The sequence below is a fragment of the Camellia sinensis genome, chromosome 11 (assembly GCF_055761805.1).
Source record: "Camellia sinensis isolate YWXY chromosome 11, ASM5576180v1, whole genome shotgun sequence".
Classification (NCBI taxonomy): domain Eukaryota; kingdom Viridiplantae; phylum Streptophyta; class Magnoliopsida; order Ericales; family Theaceae; genus Camellia; species Camellia sinensis.
In genome coordinates this window covers 21339438-21362604 of record NC_138971.1, presented here as the reverse complement: position 1 = coordinate 21362604, position 23167 = coordinate 21339438, and the positions used below count along the sequence as shown (strand labels likewise).

The 23167-nt window shown below is 45.6% G+C and overlaps 1 long non-coding RNA gene across 1 annotated transcript in view; it reads left to right on the top strand.

Moving 5' to 3' along the window:
* Positions 1–20976, top strand: part of LOC145801875 (uncharacterized) — a 30055-nt gene extending 9079 nt beyond the window's left edge. Inside the window, exon 2 of the long non-coding RNA XR_014343650.1 lies at positions 19955–20976. This is a non-coding gene — a long non-coding RNA (uncharacterized LOC145801875). The remainder of the gene's footprint in view (positions 1–19954) is intronic.
* The last annotated feature ends 2191 nt before the right edge of the window (positions 20977–23167 follow it).

Here is a 23167-nt window from a genome sequence, read left to right as displayed (position 1 = left end):
AGTCGTTCGGGCATGACAAACACCGAAGGAATTGCACCTTCAGAGGATTTAAGGTCTCCTAGACCGGGATGCAAAATGTATGCATGACAATGCATGTTTTTGTTTGTTTTTTTTGAAATGCAAATGATGCAAGTGAAATGCATGTTGCATGGAATGCGCGACAACACGCGGCTTAAGATATGTACAAAGCAATAGTGCGCACACCAATGCACTAAAGGTCTTGCACCTTCCAAGGATTTAAGGTCTCCTAGACCGTACGTGTTTAAGGTCTCGCCAGACCATGCGTGTTTAAGGTCTCGCCAGACCATGCGTGTTTAAGGTCTCGCCAGACCATGGGGGTATTTACAAGACGCGTGACAATGCGCTGAAGGTTTCGCACCTCCAAAGGATTTAAGGTCTCCTAGACCGTGCGTGTTTAAGGTCTCGCCAGACCGTGCGTTCCACGATGGTATGATGCGCAAGACAGCGCTATGCGTTAGGCAACGCGAGTGCACAGGACAGTGCGATGGAATGCATGCAAAATGCAATGAGATGCGCAAAACAGCGCGAAATTGAAATGCACAAAACAGTGCAATGCGCAGAACAGCGCGAGGTTTGAAATGCACAAAACAGTGCAGTGCGCAGAACAGCGCGAACAATTTTGAAATGCACAAAACAGTGCGATGCGCAGAACAGCGCGAACAATTTTTTGAAATGCACAAAACAGTGCGATGCGCAGAACAACACGAACAATTTTGAAATGTACAAAACAGTGCGATGGAATGCATGCAAAATGCAATGAGATGCGCAAAACAGCGCGAAATTGAAATGCACAAAACAGTGCAATGCGCAGAACAGCGCGAGGTTTGAAATGCACAAAACAGTGCAGTGCGCAGAACAGCGCGAACAATTTTGAAATGCACAAAACAGTGCGATGCGCAGAACAGCGCGAACAATTTTTTGAAATGCACAAAACAGTGCGATGCGCAGAACAGCGCGAGCAATTTTTTGAAATGCACAAAACAGTGCGATGCGAAGTGCGACATGCATGCCACACGGAATGTAAATGGGCTTAAATGCACAACAACGCACGTATGCCGGAATGCATGACAATGCATGGAATGGAAATGCAATGATGATGCATGAGAAATGTGCACGACAATGCAAAGGGGTGCGTGTTGCAACGCATGTAACATGTGCATAACAATGCAAATGTGTGGCGCGTGACAGCGCGATGTAATGCACCGAAGTAGTGTGATGAGCTCGTGCAACACACATGGGACAACTTTTGAATTCAAAAGGATACAAAAAGGATACACCTTGTACGAATTCGAGTGCCACGCACTGGAGACACGGCCCGCGGTCAAAACGGAGGCCGGTTGAGCGTCGGAGATGCACTTTCTTGCACTTTCTTGAGCTATGAAGACCCAAAACAATTCAAATGGCCTAAACAAAGCTGTGGGAACCCCACCGGCCGAAAGATGAGGCCACCGGCTGGCCATCGGCACAAAAACAATTCCATCGGCACAAAAAAGTGCCGACCGGCAAACAGTTGCTGGTGCGGGGCAGTTTTGTCTTTTCACCTTGGGTGTTATAAAATAGGGCTTCATGCCCTATTTCCTTACTTCTCCACCGCCGAAAACCTTTGCCCTCTCTCTCTAGAGCATTTCTTTCTCATTTTTCGCCCGTTTCTTCGCGTTCTACGCTCGTTTCGTCGTCGGATTCGCGATCCTCTTCGCGTTTCGGACATTTTCCACCGATCACATTCTCGTTTCGGTGCCTCGTTTGGCGTTCTCGCCTTCTCGGGGTTTGTTCCCCTCACTTTCCTCTTCATTTCCGTGCCTCTTCACATTCCGGCCTTCCCGGCCATTTTCGACCCTCTCGGGAGTTGACTTTTCAGTTGACTCTTCATATTCCGGCTCGGTTTTCCTTGTCCGACCATTTTCACACCACTTCCTACATGGCGGACGACATTCCACGTGGCGGGACTCCCCCGGACCACGAGATGGATCCCGGGGTCGAGCTCTTACCACTGAGCGAGCGCCCGTTCGACCCGGCGACCTACCAGCCGGCGATCCACGTTCTGCCCCCAGACGGCCTGCGTCAGTTCCGGAGCTTTGAGAGGTACGCGGCGCCTGAGCTACTACTACGCGAGCCTACCTCCCACCTTTTATTCGGCACTCCCGAGGTAACTCTTCATCTTCTGCTTTACTTTGTGCAATGTAGGATACAAAACTGCCATAGTTAGCTGTATTCTTTAATTGCTGAAATCTGATATGCCGTAGACCATAGTTGACTGTAAACATACATACAACTGATATCTGCTTGAGACTGACACATGCACACACACAGCACTAGCCCTGAATCACCCAAACACACGGCACACACTGTATTCTACTGCACACACACTGGCACCCAGTATTTGTCTGAATCTGTCAAACTTGCATACATGCCATATCTGCTCTGAAACACCCAAACACGCTGACACATCACACGTATTTCACTGCAAGCACACCGGCACCCGGTATTTGCCTGAATCTGACAAACTTGCATACATGCCATATCTGTCTTTTCAAAACTGCATTTTGAATGTTGTCTTGCCATTGTCATTTTCTGTTTGCAGGAGGGTTCCCATACCATCCGTGGGTATGGGAATACTGGCGCACGGGAGTGGTATGACGAGCTCCCTGATGCGGTCCAGCGCATCGTGGACCGAGCGGGCTTCGGCACCTTCTGCCGAGGGCTCTCTAGGCTCTCCACATGCAGACCTCTCCTTGCCGCTCTGGCGGAGAGATGGTGGGACACCACCGATTCTTTCCACTTTTCTGCTGCAGGGGACATGACGATGACCCCTTATGACTTCTCGATGCTCACAGGCATCGGGGTAGGGGGGGATCCGATCCCTTTCGACACTGATATGGATGAGTGGACCGCCGCTCAGGTTCATTTACTGGGGGAGGCGCCACCGCTAGCTCGTCCAGGCTTCGTCCGATACTCTTGGTTCGAGGCACAGTTCAGGGTCCAGCCCGCACTGGGGGAGGAGACTCAGATGACCGAGGAGGACGTGGAGAGGTATGCCCGCGGCTTCCTCATGTTCCTGTTCGGGACTACTATCTTCGCCGACCGGGCGAACACCGTGCCTCTCTGCCTTCTCAGCGCACTGGTGGACGTCCGAGATATCTTGCACTACGACTGGGGCGGCGCTGCTCTGGCCACCCTGTACGGTTATATGAGCTCGGCTTCTCGCGGCAGCGGCCAGCTGCTCGGAGGTTACTGGCGGGCTTGGGAGGTACATTTCTTCTCCGCTTTTCATTTCTGTCTCGTACTTTCTGTACTCTGTATACTACACACACTGTAGTTTGCTTTACACTTACTGTATACTGTACACACGGCACGCACATACATTCTGCTTTACACTGACTGTACACTGCTCACACTGTACACTGTACACAATACACGGCTCAACACACGGCTCTGCCATTTCTGCTTCATTCTGTATATCCTGCTTTATCTGATGGTCATACTGACATCTGTTTTGTAGCTGTGGGTTTACGCCTACTTCCCTAGGCTTGCACCTGTGCCAGTTGCGGAGCCTCCTCCGGCTGTTCCCTTCTCGAGTCGTTTTGACGGGAGATGCACCCGGCGACCACGGGAGACGTTCGGCTTCTTCCGCCGATATTTCGACACCATCACCCCCACGGAGGTATGCTTTACTTTCAGTTCATTTAGGCTTCGCTTTCCCACTGCATATTTCAATAACAGTAGATAACAAACTGTCTGTCACTTTCAGATCACATGGCGGCCATGGGCTTCGCTGCCGTCGATGATGCGGGGTCGGTTCCCTGGTGCTGAGGAGACCTCGCGTTTCTGGATTCTGCTTGAGGGCCCGGTCTGTCGGGCTTGGTACCTGGGGGAGCGTTTTCTACGCCAGACCCGCGGGTTACCTGAGCAGATAGTCCCGGTTCACCCTCCTGCAGAGATGAGGGAGACCGAGGGGCTGACCCCTGAGCAGCTGGATGATTACTCCATCGGCTGGGAGGAGGCCGGCTTCCGAGGCACCGGCGACTATCAGGAGTACGTGCGGACGTACCTGATGCGACCTTTGAGCGGCCGTCGAGCAGAGGGGGCCAGGCCTGTAGCATCGGCGGCTGGGGCCGGAGCGGGAGTAGGGGCCGGATCTTCGAGGAGGGCCCGGGTCCGTGGCAGGGGCGGAGTGCGGGGTGGACGAGCAGCTGGGTGGCCTGCCCTACCCGCTGTGCTGACTTTCCAAGGGCAGGGTGGGGCGACCTATCAGATCCCCTTCGCCCCTCCACCGGCTGGGCATGAGTTCATTGACATCCCCGACCTTCCGCCGGTATGTATCACTGCAGTTCGTACAGTCATTTCATTTCAGTTTACTTGATATTCCACAGAATATTGATGCATCTGATACTTTTGCAGGCTTCTTCTGAGTACACCCGTCAGTCGTTGGCGATGAATGCCTCGATGATGGGGATGCTCCAGCGGACATTTGACCTCTTAGCCGTCTACAGCATACCGGTATGTCCTTCTGACACTGGCCTCAAACCATTCATACACTGCTTTGCATAATCTGATGCACGGCACACCACCTGACATACTGATCTCGCAGCATCTGATACACTGCATACACTGCATTCTGCACTGTACTCTGTACTGATAAACTGCTCACGGCATTCATACACTGTACTCGACATTGCATTCTGCACTGATAAACTGCTCACGGCATTCATACATTGTACTCACACACTACATTCTGCATTGCTAAACTGCTCACGGTATACTGATGCATTTCCTTTTTGTGAACTTTTCAGCCTCCTTTCCAGATTCCCATGGCAGGAGGTGCTCCAGCTAGACCTTCTGTCCCTGCTCGGGGGAGAGATGAGGAGGGCAGGATATTTCCCCGTACCAGGGGAGGGCGTACTCACGTCGGGAGTAGCTCGCGAGCTCCAGTCCCGGACGATGACGACGACGAGGAGTCAGAGGCGGAGGGAGGGTCATCGGAGGAGGAGACCGGAGGCGATTCTAGCTCGGGCTCTGACGACGACGCTGATGATGCCCCTGGACCTTCGTCCAGGAAGAGGACCAGGACGGACTGACGGCCCTTCGGAGTGCTTGACACAGATGCAGATTTTTGCTATCTTTTCTTTCTTTCTTTGTACTTTTCTTTTTGGTTGGTAGATAGATTATCTTGTACTGCCGCAGGCAGATTTTTGCTTCCAAAACTTGTACATTTGAAAAGCTAAGTAAATGAGACATACTTTTTATCTAAAAAGTGTTTACATTTACACATTTCATGCATTGCATCGCATCTCATCATGTTACACCTCGATGTAAATGGAATTGATTGGTTATCTGAAAATTGAACACTTGCACTGTAATAATCAGATAACTTAAACAGCCAACGGCAAAATACACCCAAGCAACCCACTGCCTGATTCTGGACACACAGCCCTTACTCTGTTGGGGATTAATCCGTGTACAGCCCATAACACAGCATTCGATTCATTCTGCACACAGCAATTTCTGAACAAACAGCCCAATTTGATAGGACGGACCACAAAGATGGAACCGGTTGGTGTCGAAATGCGTTCAAATGTAGAGAATGGCACAGCATTCTGAGCATAAGCGATTTTTGAAATCGAATGAGGGTTTTTCAAACCGGGATATCGAGCCTACCACTGAACACAGCGGGGAGGACTCAAACAAAGAGGTACACGACCTAAACACCACGAGACACGCTCGGGAGAGACTCAAAACAAAAGACGAGACCGTCAAATCAAAGAAACACGACACACAGACGCGTGAACGAAGATGGGAGACCTCGGACCACGAGGAGCCAGTTCAAGCTGGGTATTGTTTCCCACCCTTTCTGATTTGTGATTCTCGCACCACTCGGCCCTCAGGCTCGGATTTTCTCTCAAAACCCTTTTCCTCGCTTTTCTCTCAACTTACACCTCTCTATTCTTCAATCTCTCATTTTTCATCCCTCCCCGGGGTGATTGATGGATAAATGGAAAGGTGCGGGTTCATACTCAACACCGTTAGCTCCCGGCTATTTCTTCTGGTGGGCAGAGTGCTATTCTGGCAAGTACGTCGATGACGGGGGAGAGACAGCATGCCTGGCTCAACTATGCCCCTAGTTCATCATTTTAACCATTCTTTGTTTTTGCTTTCTACTAAAACAGTTTTGATCAAAATGAGAGTCGGACTAACGTACTTGTTCGATTTTTGATTTGAAGATCGTGCAAGTCAGGCTGCAAGCACTGAAAGTTTTCCTTTTTGGATCCAAGACAATGGTCCGGTTTTGGAAAATGAAATAGTTTTCGAGAAAATAGTCAACCTCAGTAAAAATTTTCAAAAACTATTTTTGCAAACGGCTGATGCTTAACGAGCATGGAACTTACTCTTCGAGATGCGCAACCTCGGATCGGAGGCAATGGCAAATTGCCCCTGGTTTGAAGGGGGTGGGAGGCAACGGAAAGTTGCCCCTAGTTTGAATGGCGGCTCACGGCGGCTCGTGGCAACGGAAAGTTGCCCCTTGTTTGGGATGGTGCCGCAGCAATCCGCAGACAGTCTTCATTGGCGGTGGTCGAGCTCTTAGACACAGAGATGACGAAGACGGTCACAACACATATATGGACACAATCACCTTGAAGGGTGTTGGCCATTGGACTTTGAGGTGAAATTGAAACCATTGCATGGACTGAGACGCTTATGAAAGCGTTGGGGGCTGGACTTCATGATGAAGTTGCCTACGTATCCCATACATGGGAATCAAGCCTTACGTAGTTCCGGTTAAGGTCCACTCGGGTATTTTAACCTTCACTTTGTTTGGCTCTCACTTTTGCCAAGGCGCCCGTTGCGGGTTTTCGACCTTGCGAGCTTCTTTTCATTTTCTATTTCTTCTTTTTTGTCCCTTTTTCTTTTTTTCTTTTTTCTTTTTTTCTTTTTCTTTTCTTTTCTTCTTTCCTTTTTTTCTTTTTTGTATTTTTTTCATTCTTTCTTTTGTATTTTTCTCTTGCTCTAACTTTTGCCTGGACCGCCCTTCCGGGTTTTCGGCCCAGCGAGCCTCTCAAAGGGTAAAAGTGTAGCAAGTCCATGCCAAATGGTTTCTTGAAATTGAAGCCTCTCTGTGTCTAGGAGAACGGCTGTTGCACTGATTTGCGGAGAATCCATCAGGGTTACTCTACGAGCTTCTCCCAGCGAGATCTACTCCTTCTGATTCGGCCTTGATGCTTCTTGATAGAAGGCTACCTCAAAACTGGCCACACGGGCCTTTCATGGCGTTTGTCCGTTGAGCTTTCTGAACATTCTGAAAGGGTTCAAAGTCGGAAAACAAATAGGTTGAATCTTGAGGCTGAGAGCGATCCTAGGCTGCGCAATCTCAAGAGCGATTCCACACAGGCCTTCGCAGGGCCGCGTAAAACATTTGTTTTTGAAAGTTTTTAAGAAGGCGACGAATCGCTCGCGCCGAAGATAGTGTGGAACCAATCTGGATCAGGCCAGGGTCCTTCTCAGTACTCATGCCGACAAGCATGGCTTTATTCATAAAAAGACTTAGCACGCCTCTCTTTCTCTCAAAATGATCAAAATTTTACAAAACCCGAGGAATTCCTTCCTCTTCGTTTTCATCACCGCAGTGTTTAAAAAGTTTGTTTTTTGGAAAACTTAGGTTAATGCAATGAGTTTGGCACACAGGAGAGCAGGCGAGATGTACTGTCAGCCCAATCAAATTCTCTGGCACTTATGCTGAAAGCAAGCATGAAGTTTGAGATAGCAACAGCTGTTTCAATCGGCTTTGTTGGTGCAACTGGCCCCTCGGCAGAAACAGACTCAAAACAAAAACAAATAATAACAAAACAAAACGGTGTTCGGGACAACAACCCCAGAATCACCTGGTATTATATACAACGGGGACTGACTCGATACAACCAGACAGACCCTTAAGCAAAAAAAAGACTGACTTAAGTCAAAGAGACAGACTCAAAAACAAAAGACTGACTCGACATCCGAGCCAGGATTTACAAAACTCGGTTTCACCGATGCTCAAAAATGCGTGCCAGACGCTTCATCCAAAATATACCAAATGTTGCCCGCAGGCGGTTCACTTTACATACTCGCAGTATCTGAGCCCTCGAAATCCAGCAACTGAGTGGTGACGGGCTTGCCCGAGGTGGGTGGTAGGATAACCTTGTTATCAATCAAATCCTGCACTTCATGACGAAGGCGGGAACATCCATCGGTGCTGTGACCGGACTGTTGATGGTACGCGCAGTACAAGGTAGCATCATGAGTGGCGGGGAGATTCTTCGGGAGTGGCCGGGGCTCCAAAGGCTTAAGATGCCCATTCTTCGCCAATATTAACAATGCCCTAGACAAAGGCATGTGGAGGTCGTGAAAGACCCTGCGCCCCCGGGGCAGGTACTTTGCAGTTTGAGGATTCTTGCCAGATGCGCTGGCGAAAGGATCAGCTGGCGCTGCCTTGGCTTTTTGAACCTTTCCCGGTGCAGGGTTGGGAACTATAGGAACTGTCTGGGCATGACGGGGCCCATCCCGATTTTCTGTCTGGCTTGAACTGCCCTTGGTTGGAGCGGGGAAAGCATCATCTACAGCTTTGGTCGCTATTGCAGATGTTTGTTGCTTGTTCATCCCTCTGGCCTTCAAAGCCTCGACTGCCCACAGCAGTTGCTCAATGGGGTCGGCGTCTACTTTTGCCTTGTCCTTTCCTTTGGCCTCAGCCTGATCGAGGGTCTGGGTTGGTGCTGGCATGTCGTGGCTATAGCCGGAAGCCACCTCTGGCTGGCTGAGCTCTATCACAATCCGCCCCAGTAGCGGGGGCTCCTGTGGTACGAAATTCCCGGCATACGGTGCCACTGGCGGTGAAGCCGTCATTCCATAGGCGAGGTCTGCCACAGACCTTTGGAGATCGCCTATCATCCCCATCAATTCAAAGGTGGTGGGCTCACGAGCCTGATATAACTGGGGAGCCCAAACCGGGTGCACAACGGGCGACCTGGGCGGGTATGACATACTGATATTGGCCTCACTCTGCGGAGCGGTCCCCTGCTCCGATACAGCTGCCATAACCACAATTTCTTCTGAACTCTGTGCCGCCATAAATCTTGCCTCAGCAAAGGGGAGACACTGGCTGTTCTGTATCAACTCTGCCACTCTGTAAACTGAAAGAAAAACAGACAGCATTTCAGCCCAAACTGATCGAACACGGGTGTAGCCAAACAACTGTTCCCTACTGCTGATCATTGTTCCCAGATTTCTGTTCCCCAAAATACTGAATCTGATACCCGCGGATAACTGATTCCTACAACTGATACTGATACTTGGTATCTTCTGGTTTGATCCTCAAACTTGCAAATTGATACGTACTTCCTTGTAGAAATACATTCTAGAAGCACATAGCAAGTAAAGAGAAGAAAACACCCCTATGTTGGGGGTAGGGTTTCCCTGTCCTATTTTGTCAGGAGCTAGGGTTTCACTACGCACACAGCGGTTTCAAACAACTTAGCATCGGGTAAGCAACCTGTCCTAGCTTGGAATGGTCACTATGGATCCGAATATGCACTAGGTCGAATGGTCAAAAAGGGTGCCCCGGTAAAACCGGGGTTTGTGTTCCCATACTGTCAGAGCCCATAGCCGGTCAGCCTTATGGACATGCCTTGACAAGACAAGCCTCCGGCAAACCGTTCAGGAATGGCAGATGGCAAACACTGTGTTCCTAGGCGCACCAATGCACATGCAATGCAAAGAAACACATAAATGAGATCAAAACAGGATATCATGAGTTTGAGTCAAACTCTCTAAAATTCCCCAGCAAAGTCGCCAGAAACTGTAACAGCGCCCCGGGGAGGGGCCTCAATGCTACAGTTCGGACTCGATTTGTGTCACGGTTCTAAATCTGAACCAAAGAGTCCAAATCTGGCAAATCGTTTTGAGAAACAGATTTTTGAAAAAGTAGTGCCAAACATGGACTGCTTTGCCAGATACAGAGTCGCCACCTAAATATTTTAAAATGGGGGAATTTAGGAAACCCTGACTCGGTGCCGAAGGCCACATGTCCGTCATCACCGGAGTTGTCTCGGCTCGGGAGCTTGGGTACGATCGGGGAAGGTCAGCTATGAGCACCCCCTTTCGCCCGGTCCGAAGACCGGCCTCTACTAACCGTGATATCCGTTTTTGAAAACTTTACGTGTTCTTATTCCATTTATTAGCCTAGAATTACTATGTTATGCGCACAGCAAACAAGTATAGACTAGATTGCCTAATTTGGAAATAAACATTGCATATCCGTTGGTTTGAAAATGCTTTGGATTTGCTACTCGCAAGTAGGCTAAAATACGGATTTCAACGAGTTCTTCCAACTCAAACAATCCAACCTTCACCCACAGGCATCTAGCCACATGTTAAGCATGCTGTCATGGCAACATTCACACTCATGCGATATGCTAAAGCGGAAATACTTACACAGTACTCCGTGCCAAAACAAAGAACTTGTTAGCAAACATGCAAGATCCAAGTCCATGTGAAGTGCCTAATGCATCGCATACAAAATGTCGCTAAGATAGGCTCGGCTAATCCTAGACATGTCATGTGAAAATGCACAATTAACACATATTCAATTTGGAATTGAAGTACTGATGCAGTTAGCGTGATGTACCGAGCCTAATGCATGTAATACAAATGCATGGGTGCACGCATGCATAGCATAAGATATGCTAAATTAAACGTGCCCTAATCTACCATCATAAGCAGGTAAATAAAAGGGAAGAAAGACGTGAGGTTGGAAGACATACACACACTCACGCACACTTATTACAGATTTGCCCTCGCTCGAAGGGACCGAATAAATATTACAAATTAACTAACTACGCAAGCTAATTAATATTACAAATTAATTAATTAACAAATTAACTAATTAAATAAAGCGGGAAAACGCCTCGGGAAGCGCGCCACCATGCGCAAGCTGCCTCTGTTTTCCTCCCTTTCCTCCTCTGGAGACTGTCAAAACCTCAGGATTACATCCTTGGACAGAGGGGATCATCACCGGCTAGATGAAATTTCCACCGGCAGTGTTGTATGGCCATCGGCACAAAGTTGAAGCTGTCGGCAGAGAAAATAGTGCCGGTCGGCACATTACACTGCCGGTCGGCAGAGTATTCCTGCAGAACCTGCAACTCACAGCAACAGAGGGCAAAACAAGGCATGGCAGCATATTTCAAGGCATGTATGCACCAAACATGTCTCTTATCATTGTAATGACTCAAAGGGACATGTGCCTCGGTTCTCGGACCACCAATCACGCATTTCTATGCATGATGGCCCAAAGAACCAAGCATGCAACTTTGGTTTCAAATGCATGCAAACCAATCAAACAAATTAGGCCCAATTCCTATCACCAATTCAAGGAACAAGGCATGCATGCAAAATGCAATGCAACCTAGGCATACAAGCTAGGAATGCAACATGGCATGGCAATTAACTCATGCGAGCATACAAGCATGCATATGGCAATGCAAATGGATGGCAAGATGGACTTATACATGAATTAGGCAACTCTAAAATAGGCCTAAAACAGTGGCCAAAAGTGCTAAAGAGTGAGAGCTAAATGGCATGCACACACACATGCACATAAGGACCAATACTTAAGCATGAATCAAACAACATTCAAGCACACTTGAAAGGAGGAGTCATGGACTAATTAGCATGCAACATGAGCCCTAAAATTATGTTATAAAATGATGCCAAATCAAGTTATAAATTAAGCCAAAACATGCAAAGAGTAGTCCAAGTGTCCAAAGCAAATCAATAAGGCATTGAACTAAACTTATCATGATCAAACATGGCATGCATTAAACAACTAAAAAAAGATTTTTAGCATGCTAAAACAAGGCCAAAGGACTCCTTAGATGGCATCTAAGTGGCCCAAATACAAAGGCATACACCATGGCCAAAACATGGAGCATTGCAACACATGCTTTCAAAGCATTAAAGAGGCATGCAAGGCAATCAAACAAGCATGGAAATAGGACTGAAATGGCATACAAGGCGACCCCAATTCATCAAATTCATGCAAAGATGTCATGCTACACATGCACATACTCAAGGCCAACAAGCCCAAATGCAAAGGAGCCATATAATGCATGCTAAAATCGACCCAAACGACTATGGACAGATCTAAAACATGGCAAAATAAGCATATAATCTTCACAAATACAAGCCTAAAACATGCTCCAACAAAGGCTAACAACCTAGACATGTCAAGGCACAAACATGGCATTACAAGGCAACTATGCTAAACATGCATGAAGTTCCAAAACCAACTTTAAATCATGTTATATCATGGATATATAAGCATGAAAAACAAATCAAACGTGCTCAACACACACTCAAGCATAGGCTTCCTTAAGAGGCCAAAATGTGTCCTTTTCAAGGACAACAAGGAGAGGGGATGGCCCTCTCCTTCTTGGGACTTCAAAGGATCATCTTCACCACTGAAATCCCTCAATATTTCAGTGGTGAAGAGACCTCAACACCAAAATCCCGGAGCTAGCACAAAATGGCTCAAAATGAGGCCTTTTGAGGCCTAAGAGTGGTCAACACCCCTCAAACAACAAAACACTCTTAATAAACAATAAAGAGGGCTTAAAAATAGAACTTTTTTATGTTATACAATAATCACAAAAAACAGCTCTAAGACTAGTAGAAAATTGATGCAAAAAAGGGGGAAAAAAGGACTAGTTTCTCACCCTTGATGCCTTCTTCAACAAAGATGCTCCAATGGCCTCCTTGAGCTTGAATCCAAGACAAAAACTTCAAAACACACTCTTTAGAACCTCAGCTCCTAGAGGAAGGTGAAACACTAGGTGTTTGTGTGCAATAATGAGACACAAAACACCTAGTGTGCAAAATGAGAGGAAAAGAGAGATAGGTTGTGTATGTCTAACCCTAACCCTAGAAAACCAGAGCTCTCCTCTGTATTTTCTCTCTCAAAAATGTCTAAGCCTCTTTCTTTTGCCTTTGAGAGAGCTCCTCTCTATAAGCCTCTTGTAAAGCTTACAAGACAAGCTTTGCAAGAGGGAGATCCCTCCATACACGTGTATGGAGGGGAGCAAAAGTTATACAGCTGTCCAAAAATATCTGCAAAAGCAGATGAACAGCAATCGGCCGGCAAAAAATGCCATCTTGGCCAAACAAAGTGCTGACCGGCAACAAAGAGTGCCGGCCGGCAAACTATATTTCCGGTGGCAGCAAAAACCAGCCGGTGGCATCTAGCCACTGCCGGTGATGGGTGGGGATGGTCTACAAGCCCCACCCTGCCTCTCAAAGGCAAGATGCAAGTGTTTGGTGCAAAACCAGACACTAAACGGTCGAGTTCGGGGATCCTGAGGCGGGGCGCGCGAGCCGAGACCTCCGGGAACTCCAAACGAACACAAACATGGATAATCACCGAGTGTTCAAACGGTGACGTCCAAGTCTTGAGGACGGTCAAAAATGGGGTGTCTACACCATACAAGGCCTCAAATGGTGCCATACCGATACTAGACTGAAAACTGTTGTTGTAGGCAAACTCCACCAACGGTAAGTGCCTCTCCCACGACCCACTAAAGTCAAGAACACAACCCCGAAGCATATCCTCAAGTATCTGAATAGTACGCTCGGACTGTCCATCAGTCTGAGGATGATAAGCCGTGCTAAAGGTCAACTTAGTGCCTAAGGCACTCTGCAAACTCTGCCACAACCTGGCAGTAAAACGAGGATCTCTATCTGAGACGATCGTCACTGGGACCCCGTGCAATCTCACTATGTCCCGAATATACAAGTCGGCAAGATGATCAACCGAATCTCTCACACGCATAGAAATAAAGTGCGCCGACTTAGTCAACCGATCTACAACCACCCAAATAGCATCACTACCCCGCTGAGTCCTCGGAAGACCCACAACGAAGTCCATAGTGACGTGTTCCCACTTCCACTTAGCAATAGGCAAGGGTTGCAATAAACCCGCTGGCCTCTGATGTTCAGCCTTCACTTGCTGACAAGTAAGGCACTTAGATACGAAAGTTGCCACATCTCTCTTCATACCCCGCCACCAGAACTGACGACCCAAATCCCAATACATCTTAGTGCCTCCCGGATGCACCGCAAGGCGTGAATGATGAAACTCTCGGAGTACCTCCTCTCGGCAAGACTCCGGCACAAACAGACGGTCACGGTATCTCACACTCAGGTCGGAAAATACCATCAAACCCTTCTCAACCTTCCCACCGGAAATCTTCTCACGGAGAGATTCTACCTCAAAGTCACCTCTCTGAGCCTCTAACACTCGAGTCACAAGTGAAGGTTGTGCAATAACAGAAAACAAGGCCGCAGCCTCAACGGATTCGCCCATAAGTAAATCAAACTCTCCAAGTGCACCCAACATCTCCCACTCTCGGATGGCTATGCTAGCTATGTCACCAACAGGTTTCCTGCTAAGGGCATCGGCCACCACATTGGCCTTTCCCGGATGATAATGCAACTCAAAGTCATAATCCTCTATGAACTCCATCCACCTCCTCTGCCTCAAGTTTAAGTCTTTCTGTGTAAATAAATACTTCAAACTCTTATGATCCGAGAACACCTCGAATTTCTCACCATAAAGATAATGCCTCCAAATCTTCAAGGCAAATATCACAGCTGCTAACTCTAGATCATGTGTAGGGTAATTCTGCTCGTGAATTTTCAACTGACGAGAGCCATAGGCAACTACCTTCCCTTCTTGCATTAATACACAACCCAGACCCTCTCGTGAAGCGTCACAATAGACCGTATAACCCAACCCTCTCTCTGGAATAATCAATACTGGAGCGGTAGTCAGTCTAACTTTCAACTCCTGAAACGACTTTTCACAAGTTTCACTCCATACAAATTTGACTCCCTTCCGAGTCAGTCTAGTCAACGGTGATGCTAACCTAGAGAAATCTTTCACAAACCGACGGTAATACCCAGCTAATCCCAGAAAACTGCGGATCTCAAATACACTCTTAGGCTGTGCCCAATCCTGCACTGCCTCTACCTTGGATGTATCAACAGACACTTCTTCACCGGATACCACATGGCCTAAGAATTTGACTTCCCTCAGCCAAAACTCACACTTCCCAAACTTGGCATACAGCCTATGGGCTCTAAGTAACTCAAGCACCACCCTCAAGTGTGCCTCGTGCTCCTCCTCAGAAAGCGAATAGATAAGGATGTCGTCCACAAAAACGACTACAAACCGATCCAAGAATTCCCGGAAGATCCGGTTCATCAAGTCCATAAAGACTGCCGGTGCATTGGTGAGTCCGAATGGCATCACCAGAAACTCATAATGGCCATACCGCGTACGGAATGCCGTCTTCGAAATATCCTCTTCCCTGACCCTCAACTGGTGGTAACCCGATCTCAAGTCTATCTTAGAGAAACAACGGGAACCCTTCAACTGGTCAAACAGGTCATCTATACGGGGCATAGGGTACTTATTCTTGACCGTAGGCCGATTCAACTTCCGATAATCTATACAAAGTCTCAAAGCACCACCTTTCTTTTTAACAAAGAGGGCCGGTGCGCCCCATGGTGAAACGCTAGGACGTATAAAGCCCTTATCTAGCAACTCCTGGAGTTGGATCTTCAACTCAACTAACTCAGCTGGGGCAAAACGGTAAGGTGCCATAGAAATCGGCGCCGTGCCGGGCACCAGGTCAATAGAGAACTCAATCTCTCGATGCGGTGGCAAACCAACAAGATCCTCGGGAAAAACGTCCGAGTACTCACAAACCACCCTTGGCAACACAATCTGAGTCTCAACATCCTCACTAATCGACAGGTTAGCAAGTAGACCACTAAGCTCACTCCGTCCTCGTGGAACATACCCCGGTGGCAACACATCACCAACCCGGTCCCCCAGAAAATGAAAATACTCTCCGCTCACGGTACAACAAGTGACCCTCTGGCGGTAGCAATCAATAACGGCCCGATATGACGATAACCAGTCCATACCCAAAATAACATCGAAACCCCTCATAGGCATAACTACAAAGGAAAATGGAATTCTATGATAATCAACCTCTATATCACAACCCCTAACACCTTGTTTCAAAATCAATTCACCCCCAAGAGGTGACACTACACAAATAGGAGATGCTAGCTGTGCTAACTCCAACTCCAAAACAGATGCAAATGCAGCAGACACAAAGGAATGAGATGCACCTGTATCAATCAAAACATTAGCAACCGAGTTGCAAAACAAGAAGGTACCTCTCACAACTGATGGTGCTGGCACAAGATCCTGCGCGGTAACAGCATACACGCGCCCAGACGACCTCTAATCAACCTGCTCAACCCTAGGAGCATAAGATTGCTACACCGACTGGGACGATGAAGCCCCCTGATTGGCCTTTGAGGCCTGACCCGACTGAGCTGGCTGCTGACCCTGAATCGGCCTCAAACCAGATGCACCAGATGTGCCACCCAACTGCGGGCAATACTTCTTCATATGCCCTGGCTGACCACACTGATAACACGAGAGTGGCTGACCTCTACCCTGACTCTGGCTCTGAGATCGAGCCGAAGAAGATGCTGCTCTCTGAACTCCTCCCCTTTGAGGACAAACTGGAGACTTGTGGCCCTGCTGGCCACACTTGAAACAGGTAATGTCTCCCTGACTGCCTTTCCCCGAACTAACACTCGGTACAGGAAAAGTCGATCGAGAAAAGCTACCCTGAGACTGTTGGGGATTAAAACCCTTCTGTCTCCTACCATCATTCTGACCATCCTGACTCCTCTTGGAGCCCTTCTGCCCTTCCTCCTCCTCCTGCATCATGATTTCCATGTGGGCTGCAGCATCAACCATATGCCCATACTCCCGAATCATAGTTCCCCCAACTCTCAGCTTGAGGCCACGCCTCAACTTCTTCTCAAACTCAATACAACGGCGTTCCTCAGACGCCACCAACTCAGGTGCAAACCTGGACAAACTAGTAAATGCAGCCTCAAATTCGGCCACTGAAGAACTCGCCTGCTTAAGCTGACAAAACTGGTCTTGCAGCTTCTCCCTGACTGCCGGAGATAAAAACTTCTCCTGGAATGCATTCACAAAAGCCTCCCACGTACCTCCTATACGCCCCTTAGTAAACTTCCACCACTGACCCGCATCCCCCTTCAACTGGAAAGATGCCAAGGTCACTTTCAACCCCTCGTCTTCGATACCAAGCATCTCAAACGTCTTCGTTGTCTATTCGAGCCATTCATCTGCCTTAAGTGGCTCTTTAGGATCACCCACAAATTCATCCGGATTGGACCGGAAGAACTCCCTCTTCAGAAAGGAAGGTCCTGCATCCGCAATACCAGCCTGAGCTTGATTCTCAGCTCTGAGAATGCCTACTGACTGCCTGAATGCCCCTGCTATCTCTCGCGCTAGAGCGCCCATAGCCTGCTGGCCTACTGGCTCGGCCACATTGGCCTGGCCAATTCCCTCTTGAACTGCCGGAATCTCCTCTGGCACAGGCACCTCCTGCCTACCCGGCCTACCACGCCTACCGCGTCCTCGTCCTCGTCCTGACATCCTAATAAAGGAAACAAAGACATTAGCACATTAATAAATGTGCCGAAGCTAAACACTCGCGTCCTAATGCAATGGACAACAATAATTCATTCCACGTAAGCACATAATCACATAAGCACCTACGAATTTCATTCCCGGATAATGATAGTCCCAAAGGGTTACTATAGTTCCGGTTGGAAGCAGCAGTGATCAAGTGCCTTTCCAACAAGACTACAAGAAACTCAAGGGTCCAATCAACATCCTAGAAACTACATTCCATACCCACATAATCACATAAACATGTTATCACATAAGCATATAACATTACACTAAGTCTCTATCAAACGAAACGAACCCAATGTGATACTAATCACTTCCCACGTACCCAAAGTATTCAAACCCGGTACGCTCTGATACCAAGTTGTAACGCCCTCAAAATTAACCCATTATATATCATTGACATGCATTATTTAAAGAAGACAATATATATTAATTCATTCATCAGAGTATTACTAAATGAAGCATTACATGTAACATCAAATAAAATGCCCTACAGGCTTACATCTTTCCAAGCCAACACTTGGATACAAAAATATGAGTTCTAACTCAATACAAGAAAAGCCCTAGGCTTGAATGTTTACATGTAATAATAATTAAAGACAATTAACTAAAGGTAGTCTTCTCCAATCCAGAAGCCAAACCCTCCCAAGCTAAGTCCTTGGAGGTAGTTTATCACCTGAACCTGAAAATGATGTTCCCATATAGGGTGAGCCACAGCCCAGTAGAAATATACTAAACCACATATAAGCAATGAATAAAGCAATAGCATTCAACAGATGGTTAACCAAAATAATCAATTACATCATTTTACAGACTCATGACATTATTGTCAAAGATACGTTTTACTTTCCAGTTTTATCAACATGGCTCAGAACCTGGCCAAACTTATAACAGTGAAATCACATATATCATATTCACATCCTTCCAATATTAACAACAAATGAGACTCAAGCTCAAATCAAACACTTCATACTTCCAGATTGATACACATTTTAGTGCTGTATCAATAAAACACTTCTATATAAATAAGCACACATAAAAGTGATGCTAATGGAGTCCATCCCCTATCTCCTCCCAAACAAAATCCGGTTTAGAGGTCCATCCCCTATCTTCCCCTAAACCGTGGAGTACATCCCCTATCTCCTCCCACACACAAACAATGTATGCAAATGCAATGCTCAATCAATACACGTATTATCTGTATCAATGCCACAGTCAAAAGTAATGACTTAACCAATGTGATTAGTTTCAGTTATTCCTAATTCACATGCACTGTCTACAACAATCACGACTATCCTCCACCGATAGCCCAAAACAGTTATTTCTAAACTGAAAATAACCATGTCAACAATTCAATGGACAAATGATACCAATTACCCAATTATGCCATTTAGTCAATAAATTCCCCAATTCCGTGAATTTAACCCTCTTTTCCCAATTTCATGAATTACTTATACAAATTAATTCAATAATACAACTAGGGTTTTTCCCAAAATTTACCCAATTATTCCCAACATATCAAATTACCAAAACTTAGAACAAAACCTATAAGATGGAGTAGGAAATCCCTACATCAAAGAAAACAACCCAAAAGGTGAAGAAAGAGATGAGTGCCCAAATACCAAAGTGCTCCAAATCGCCAAATGCTCAGATTAAATGGTAGCCCTTGCCTCACTCTATCTTTTACTGAAGGATCTAGGGTAGAAACACACCCTAAGTGGATCAAATCTAAGAAAGAAGGTGAGTAGGGAGAGAGAGAAGTCGGACCTAGGGTTTGGAATCAAAAGAAAATGAAAAAGACTGATCAAATCCCGCTGCTGTGTATATAAACTGGACAGGCTCGCTCGAGCGACCAGACACAGAGAAACTACGCTCGAGCCAAGGAAGCCTTGCTCGAGCCAACAACTCAAATGCTCGCTCGAGCGAAAGAAAGCTCGGTCGAGCGAAGAACTCAAACCCTCAGGTCTGAACCCAGACACACGCTCGAGCGAAGGAACTATAGCTCGAGCGAAGGATGAACTAACTCGCTCGAGCGAAGAAAAGCTCGCTCGAGCCAAGAATGCACAGCTACAGGTCCAAATCAAACACTACCTCTCGCTCGAGCGAACAACTCCTCGCTCGAGCGAAGAACCAAAAACCTGGACAGCAACTCTTGGTTTCTAAACCCAACCAACCTGAAACAAACCTGCCCAACACATCCTATAATTCCAAATGAGAAAGTAAGGAATAACAACAACAACCATTATACAATGACAGAATCTACGGAACAGTCCGGATACAATAATTAAATGGGAAAAGACCGGGGTCGCTATAAAAAAGATAACTTCTTATCAATAAAGTAACCACTCTTCCCCCATAGTTTTTCAGCAATAGAGTCAACAACAAAAGCATAACTTCTTATTAGCAAAGTAACCCACTAGGCAACCATTCCATCCATCTACCTAGACACATGGCAGTGGAGTAACCTTATTTTCCCCTTACTCCATGGATGCAAAATATTCTAGATTCATCTTAGCCACCCATCCTCTGACATGGTTTCAGACCTGAAAATGTTGAGATGGGTGCATAAAAGTTGATACAACTTCAAATGATTAAATTCTGAAAGAGACAACACCAATTTGTATGCTAAATGTGAAAATTGTCTGAATTGTATAACGGGTTACCTATAGGGCCATAGTCTAAACAAACGACGGCACTATGTTGTACCATATGTTGAATAAAATCAAGACTAATAACTTGCAACTTTAGAGTAGGTTGAAGCAATTACTGAACACTAACACTGTGTTTGGATCATCGATTTAGGTTGGGATTTGGAAAGGAAAAAGCAAATGCGAGGGAAATGAATAAAAAATTTAGCTTATATTTTATTCACATTTTCCTCACATTTTTGTTCTCCTTTCCAAATTCTTACGCAAATTCATGATCCAAACACAACATAAGAGTTGAGGTTGCAAGTACTCGCATATTTGTTTTGATCACATAGAAAACAAAACAGCCATAAAAGCGTTTTCTGTAATCAACAATGGTGAACAAGTGGTTACTTTAGATGCTTCTATTGGAGTACTGGTCGTATATTTTGGTTATTCATAGGTGTGGTTGAAGATTTCATGGAGGTAATATGCACATGGAGGCCCAGTGCACCGTTGGAAGTGTGTTACTATGAACAAAATGAATCTAATATTAGAATCTTTGTACATGTGGTGGATATTGACAATTATGTTACTTGATTTAGTATATGTCTAGACTAATATACTTAACTGATATCTAAACTAATATTTATAGAACAATGTCATCGTATGATTTGTTCTATTATTGAAATGAATGACATAACAACTAAAGCAGATTGCATGTCTAAGTTATATTTTACTTTAAACATGTAAAAGAACGTAAGTTGAAAGCACCCTAGACGTTGGAGATGCCGGATATGCATGTTGTTGAATTGGAAAGTGTGCGAGGTGTCTAGAAATTGTTTTCATGTGATGGAAGGCTGGTGTCAAACTGATTGACGTCTATTTATTGTGTCTATGACTTGTTTGGTGTTTTGTTTCTCACATGAATTTAAAGTTGGGTTTCTGCTTGAATGACATTAACAAAATCATTGAATTCATCTGTGTATTTTGTTGATATAGTGCATTGATTGAGAATCAGACCCTAGGCCGAGTTGGTGGTAGTGTAACTATTATGTGCATAGTGCTATCCTGTCTTCAATAGTCAATACCGCCACCACGTAGGACTAGGCATAGGATTATTTGACCCGTGAAATTGCCCAAAAAGAATATTTAAAAAATGTGGAAAAGAAACTCGAAAATAAATTTTTAAATGAAAAATCCAATCTACAAACAGAGCGCACATTCACAAATCTTATACGCATAAATTGCAATATGAACTGCGGGTGGTTGGGGTTTTAATTTTTTCCAAATTGTAAATATGTAGGCGGGTTTAAATAGCAAATTGAACCGTCGTGAACACTCCTACCACCAAGCAGTTTACTACACTTCCTGATCCCCATCTTGCTTTGCCTTGAGGGCCCAAGTTTACCTTTTAATCCATCAAGATGTCCTCATGAAAAAGGTTTTTAGTGTTTGGAGCACTTGGAGGCTCATGAGAGGAGTCCTATGACACCAGGTCCTAGAGGGATTCTGGTGAATCTGTTGGAATGGTGGAAACCATTCGGTAGAATTTGCTTTGTGTTTACATGCCTCGCATATCATCACATTCCACAACCAATGTCTAGGTGGCCCATCATACAAACTATGTGATGTTGCGAACCATGTCACTTACTAGTTGTAACCCTCCCCAAGTTACGAAAATAACTTTGTTCACTTATTTTTTAGTGTGTGAACAATACATAAAATATGAGTGACCCAAATATGTGGATTTCATACTCAAAATATGTAATGACTTCACCTAAAATGGTTGGCCTAATTATTCTATATCAATTAAAATGTGTGAACAAAATGGGAATTACAAGTCACCATCTCTTCAGTGAGATACTTGGATAAATTTTGTTCGATCCCATACTCCACATGATGGTTGTTTCTATGTCAAATGATGTACAATCATTGGGTAAAACTAATTGAGACTCAGGCATAGAGTATACTTTCCATTGTGTGGGTAGAAAATGAAGAGGAATCGTAATTGAGACTCAAGCATACAGTATACTGGGTAGAAAATGATGAGGAATCATCTTTGGTGATAGTGCCCTTAAATGTTGCAGGTCCTTCTGCAATATGGTTTTCTGCTCTTTACTTGGCTTAGTAAACTCTTCCCCGATCCGTGGAATAGAGTGCTGGTTCACAACATGCGTATGCCAATTGATCATTTCTTTGACATTCAATACTGGGTTAATTGACGGACAATGGGAAATAGTGGGATTATGAGAATGGAATCTATCTTTGAAAATATGGAATGGGAACATAGCGGTTATAAAATGTATCTTTCTAACCTTATCAGAGAGGGGGCCCTAGGAGCGGGGCTTATTTATAAAATAGGAGCGCAAAAGCGGGCCTGCACATAGTAGTGGGGAAGGTCATTTTAGTTACAAAAAAGTTAGACGAGAGCTTCTAAACCATATACTTCTCGTGGGTTGCTACTCACTACATTGAATTGATACTCTTGTGTTTGACAATGATTGTTCCGTAATTAATTGTATTAGCTTGCACAAAATAATTAATAGTTGAATGTGAAATTGATTCTAAAAAACATCATTTGAACATGATTGCAAGACAAGATTTATTTAAAGTAAATTTTTTTTTTATTGTTTTGTTTACTTGGGTCAAAACCAAATTGGATGCAATCTAGATTTGAACACGTTTTGAGAAAAATAATGTCTGCCACTGTTCTATTGTAGCTTTTCCATGGAAGAAGTCTCTTGCATTCAAACAGTCACAAGGGCCATTTGAAGAACCATGGATTTGCCTATAAATACAACCTTACATTTCATTTATTTGGCATCAAAATCATCTCGGCTTCTCTTTTTTGCACTAAGTTCTTGTCTCAAAGAGAATACCGCACTACATTGGTTTGCCAAAC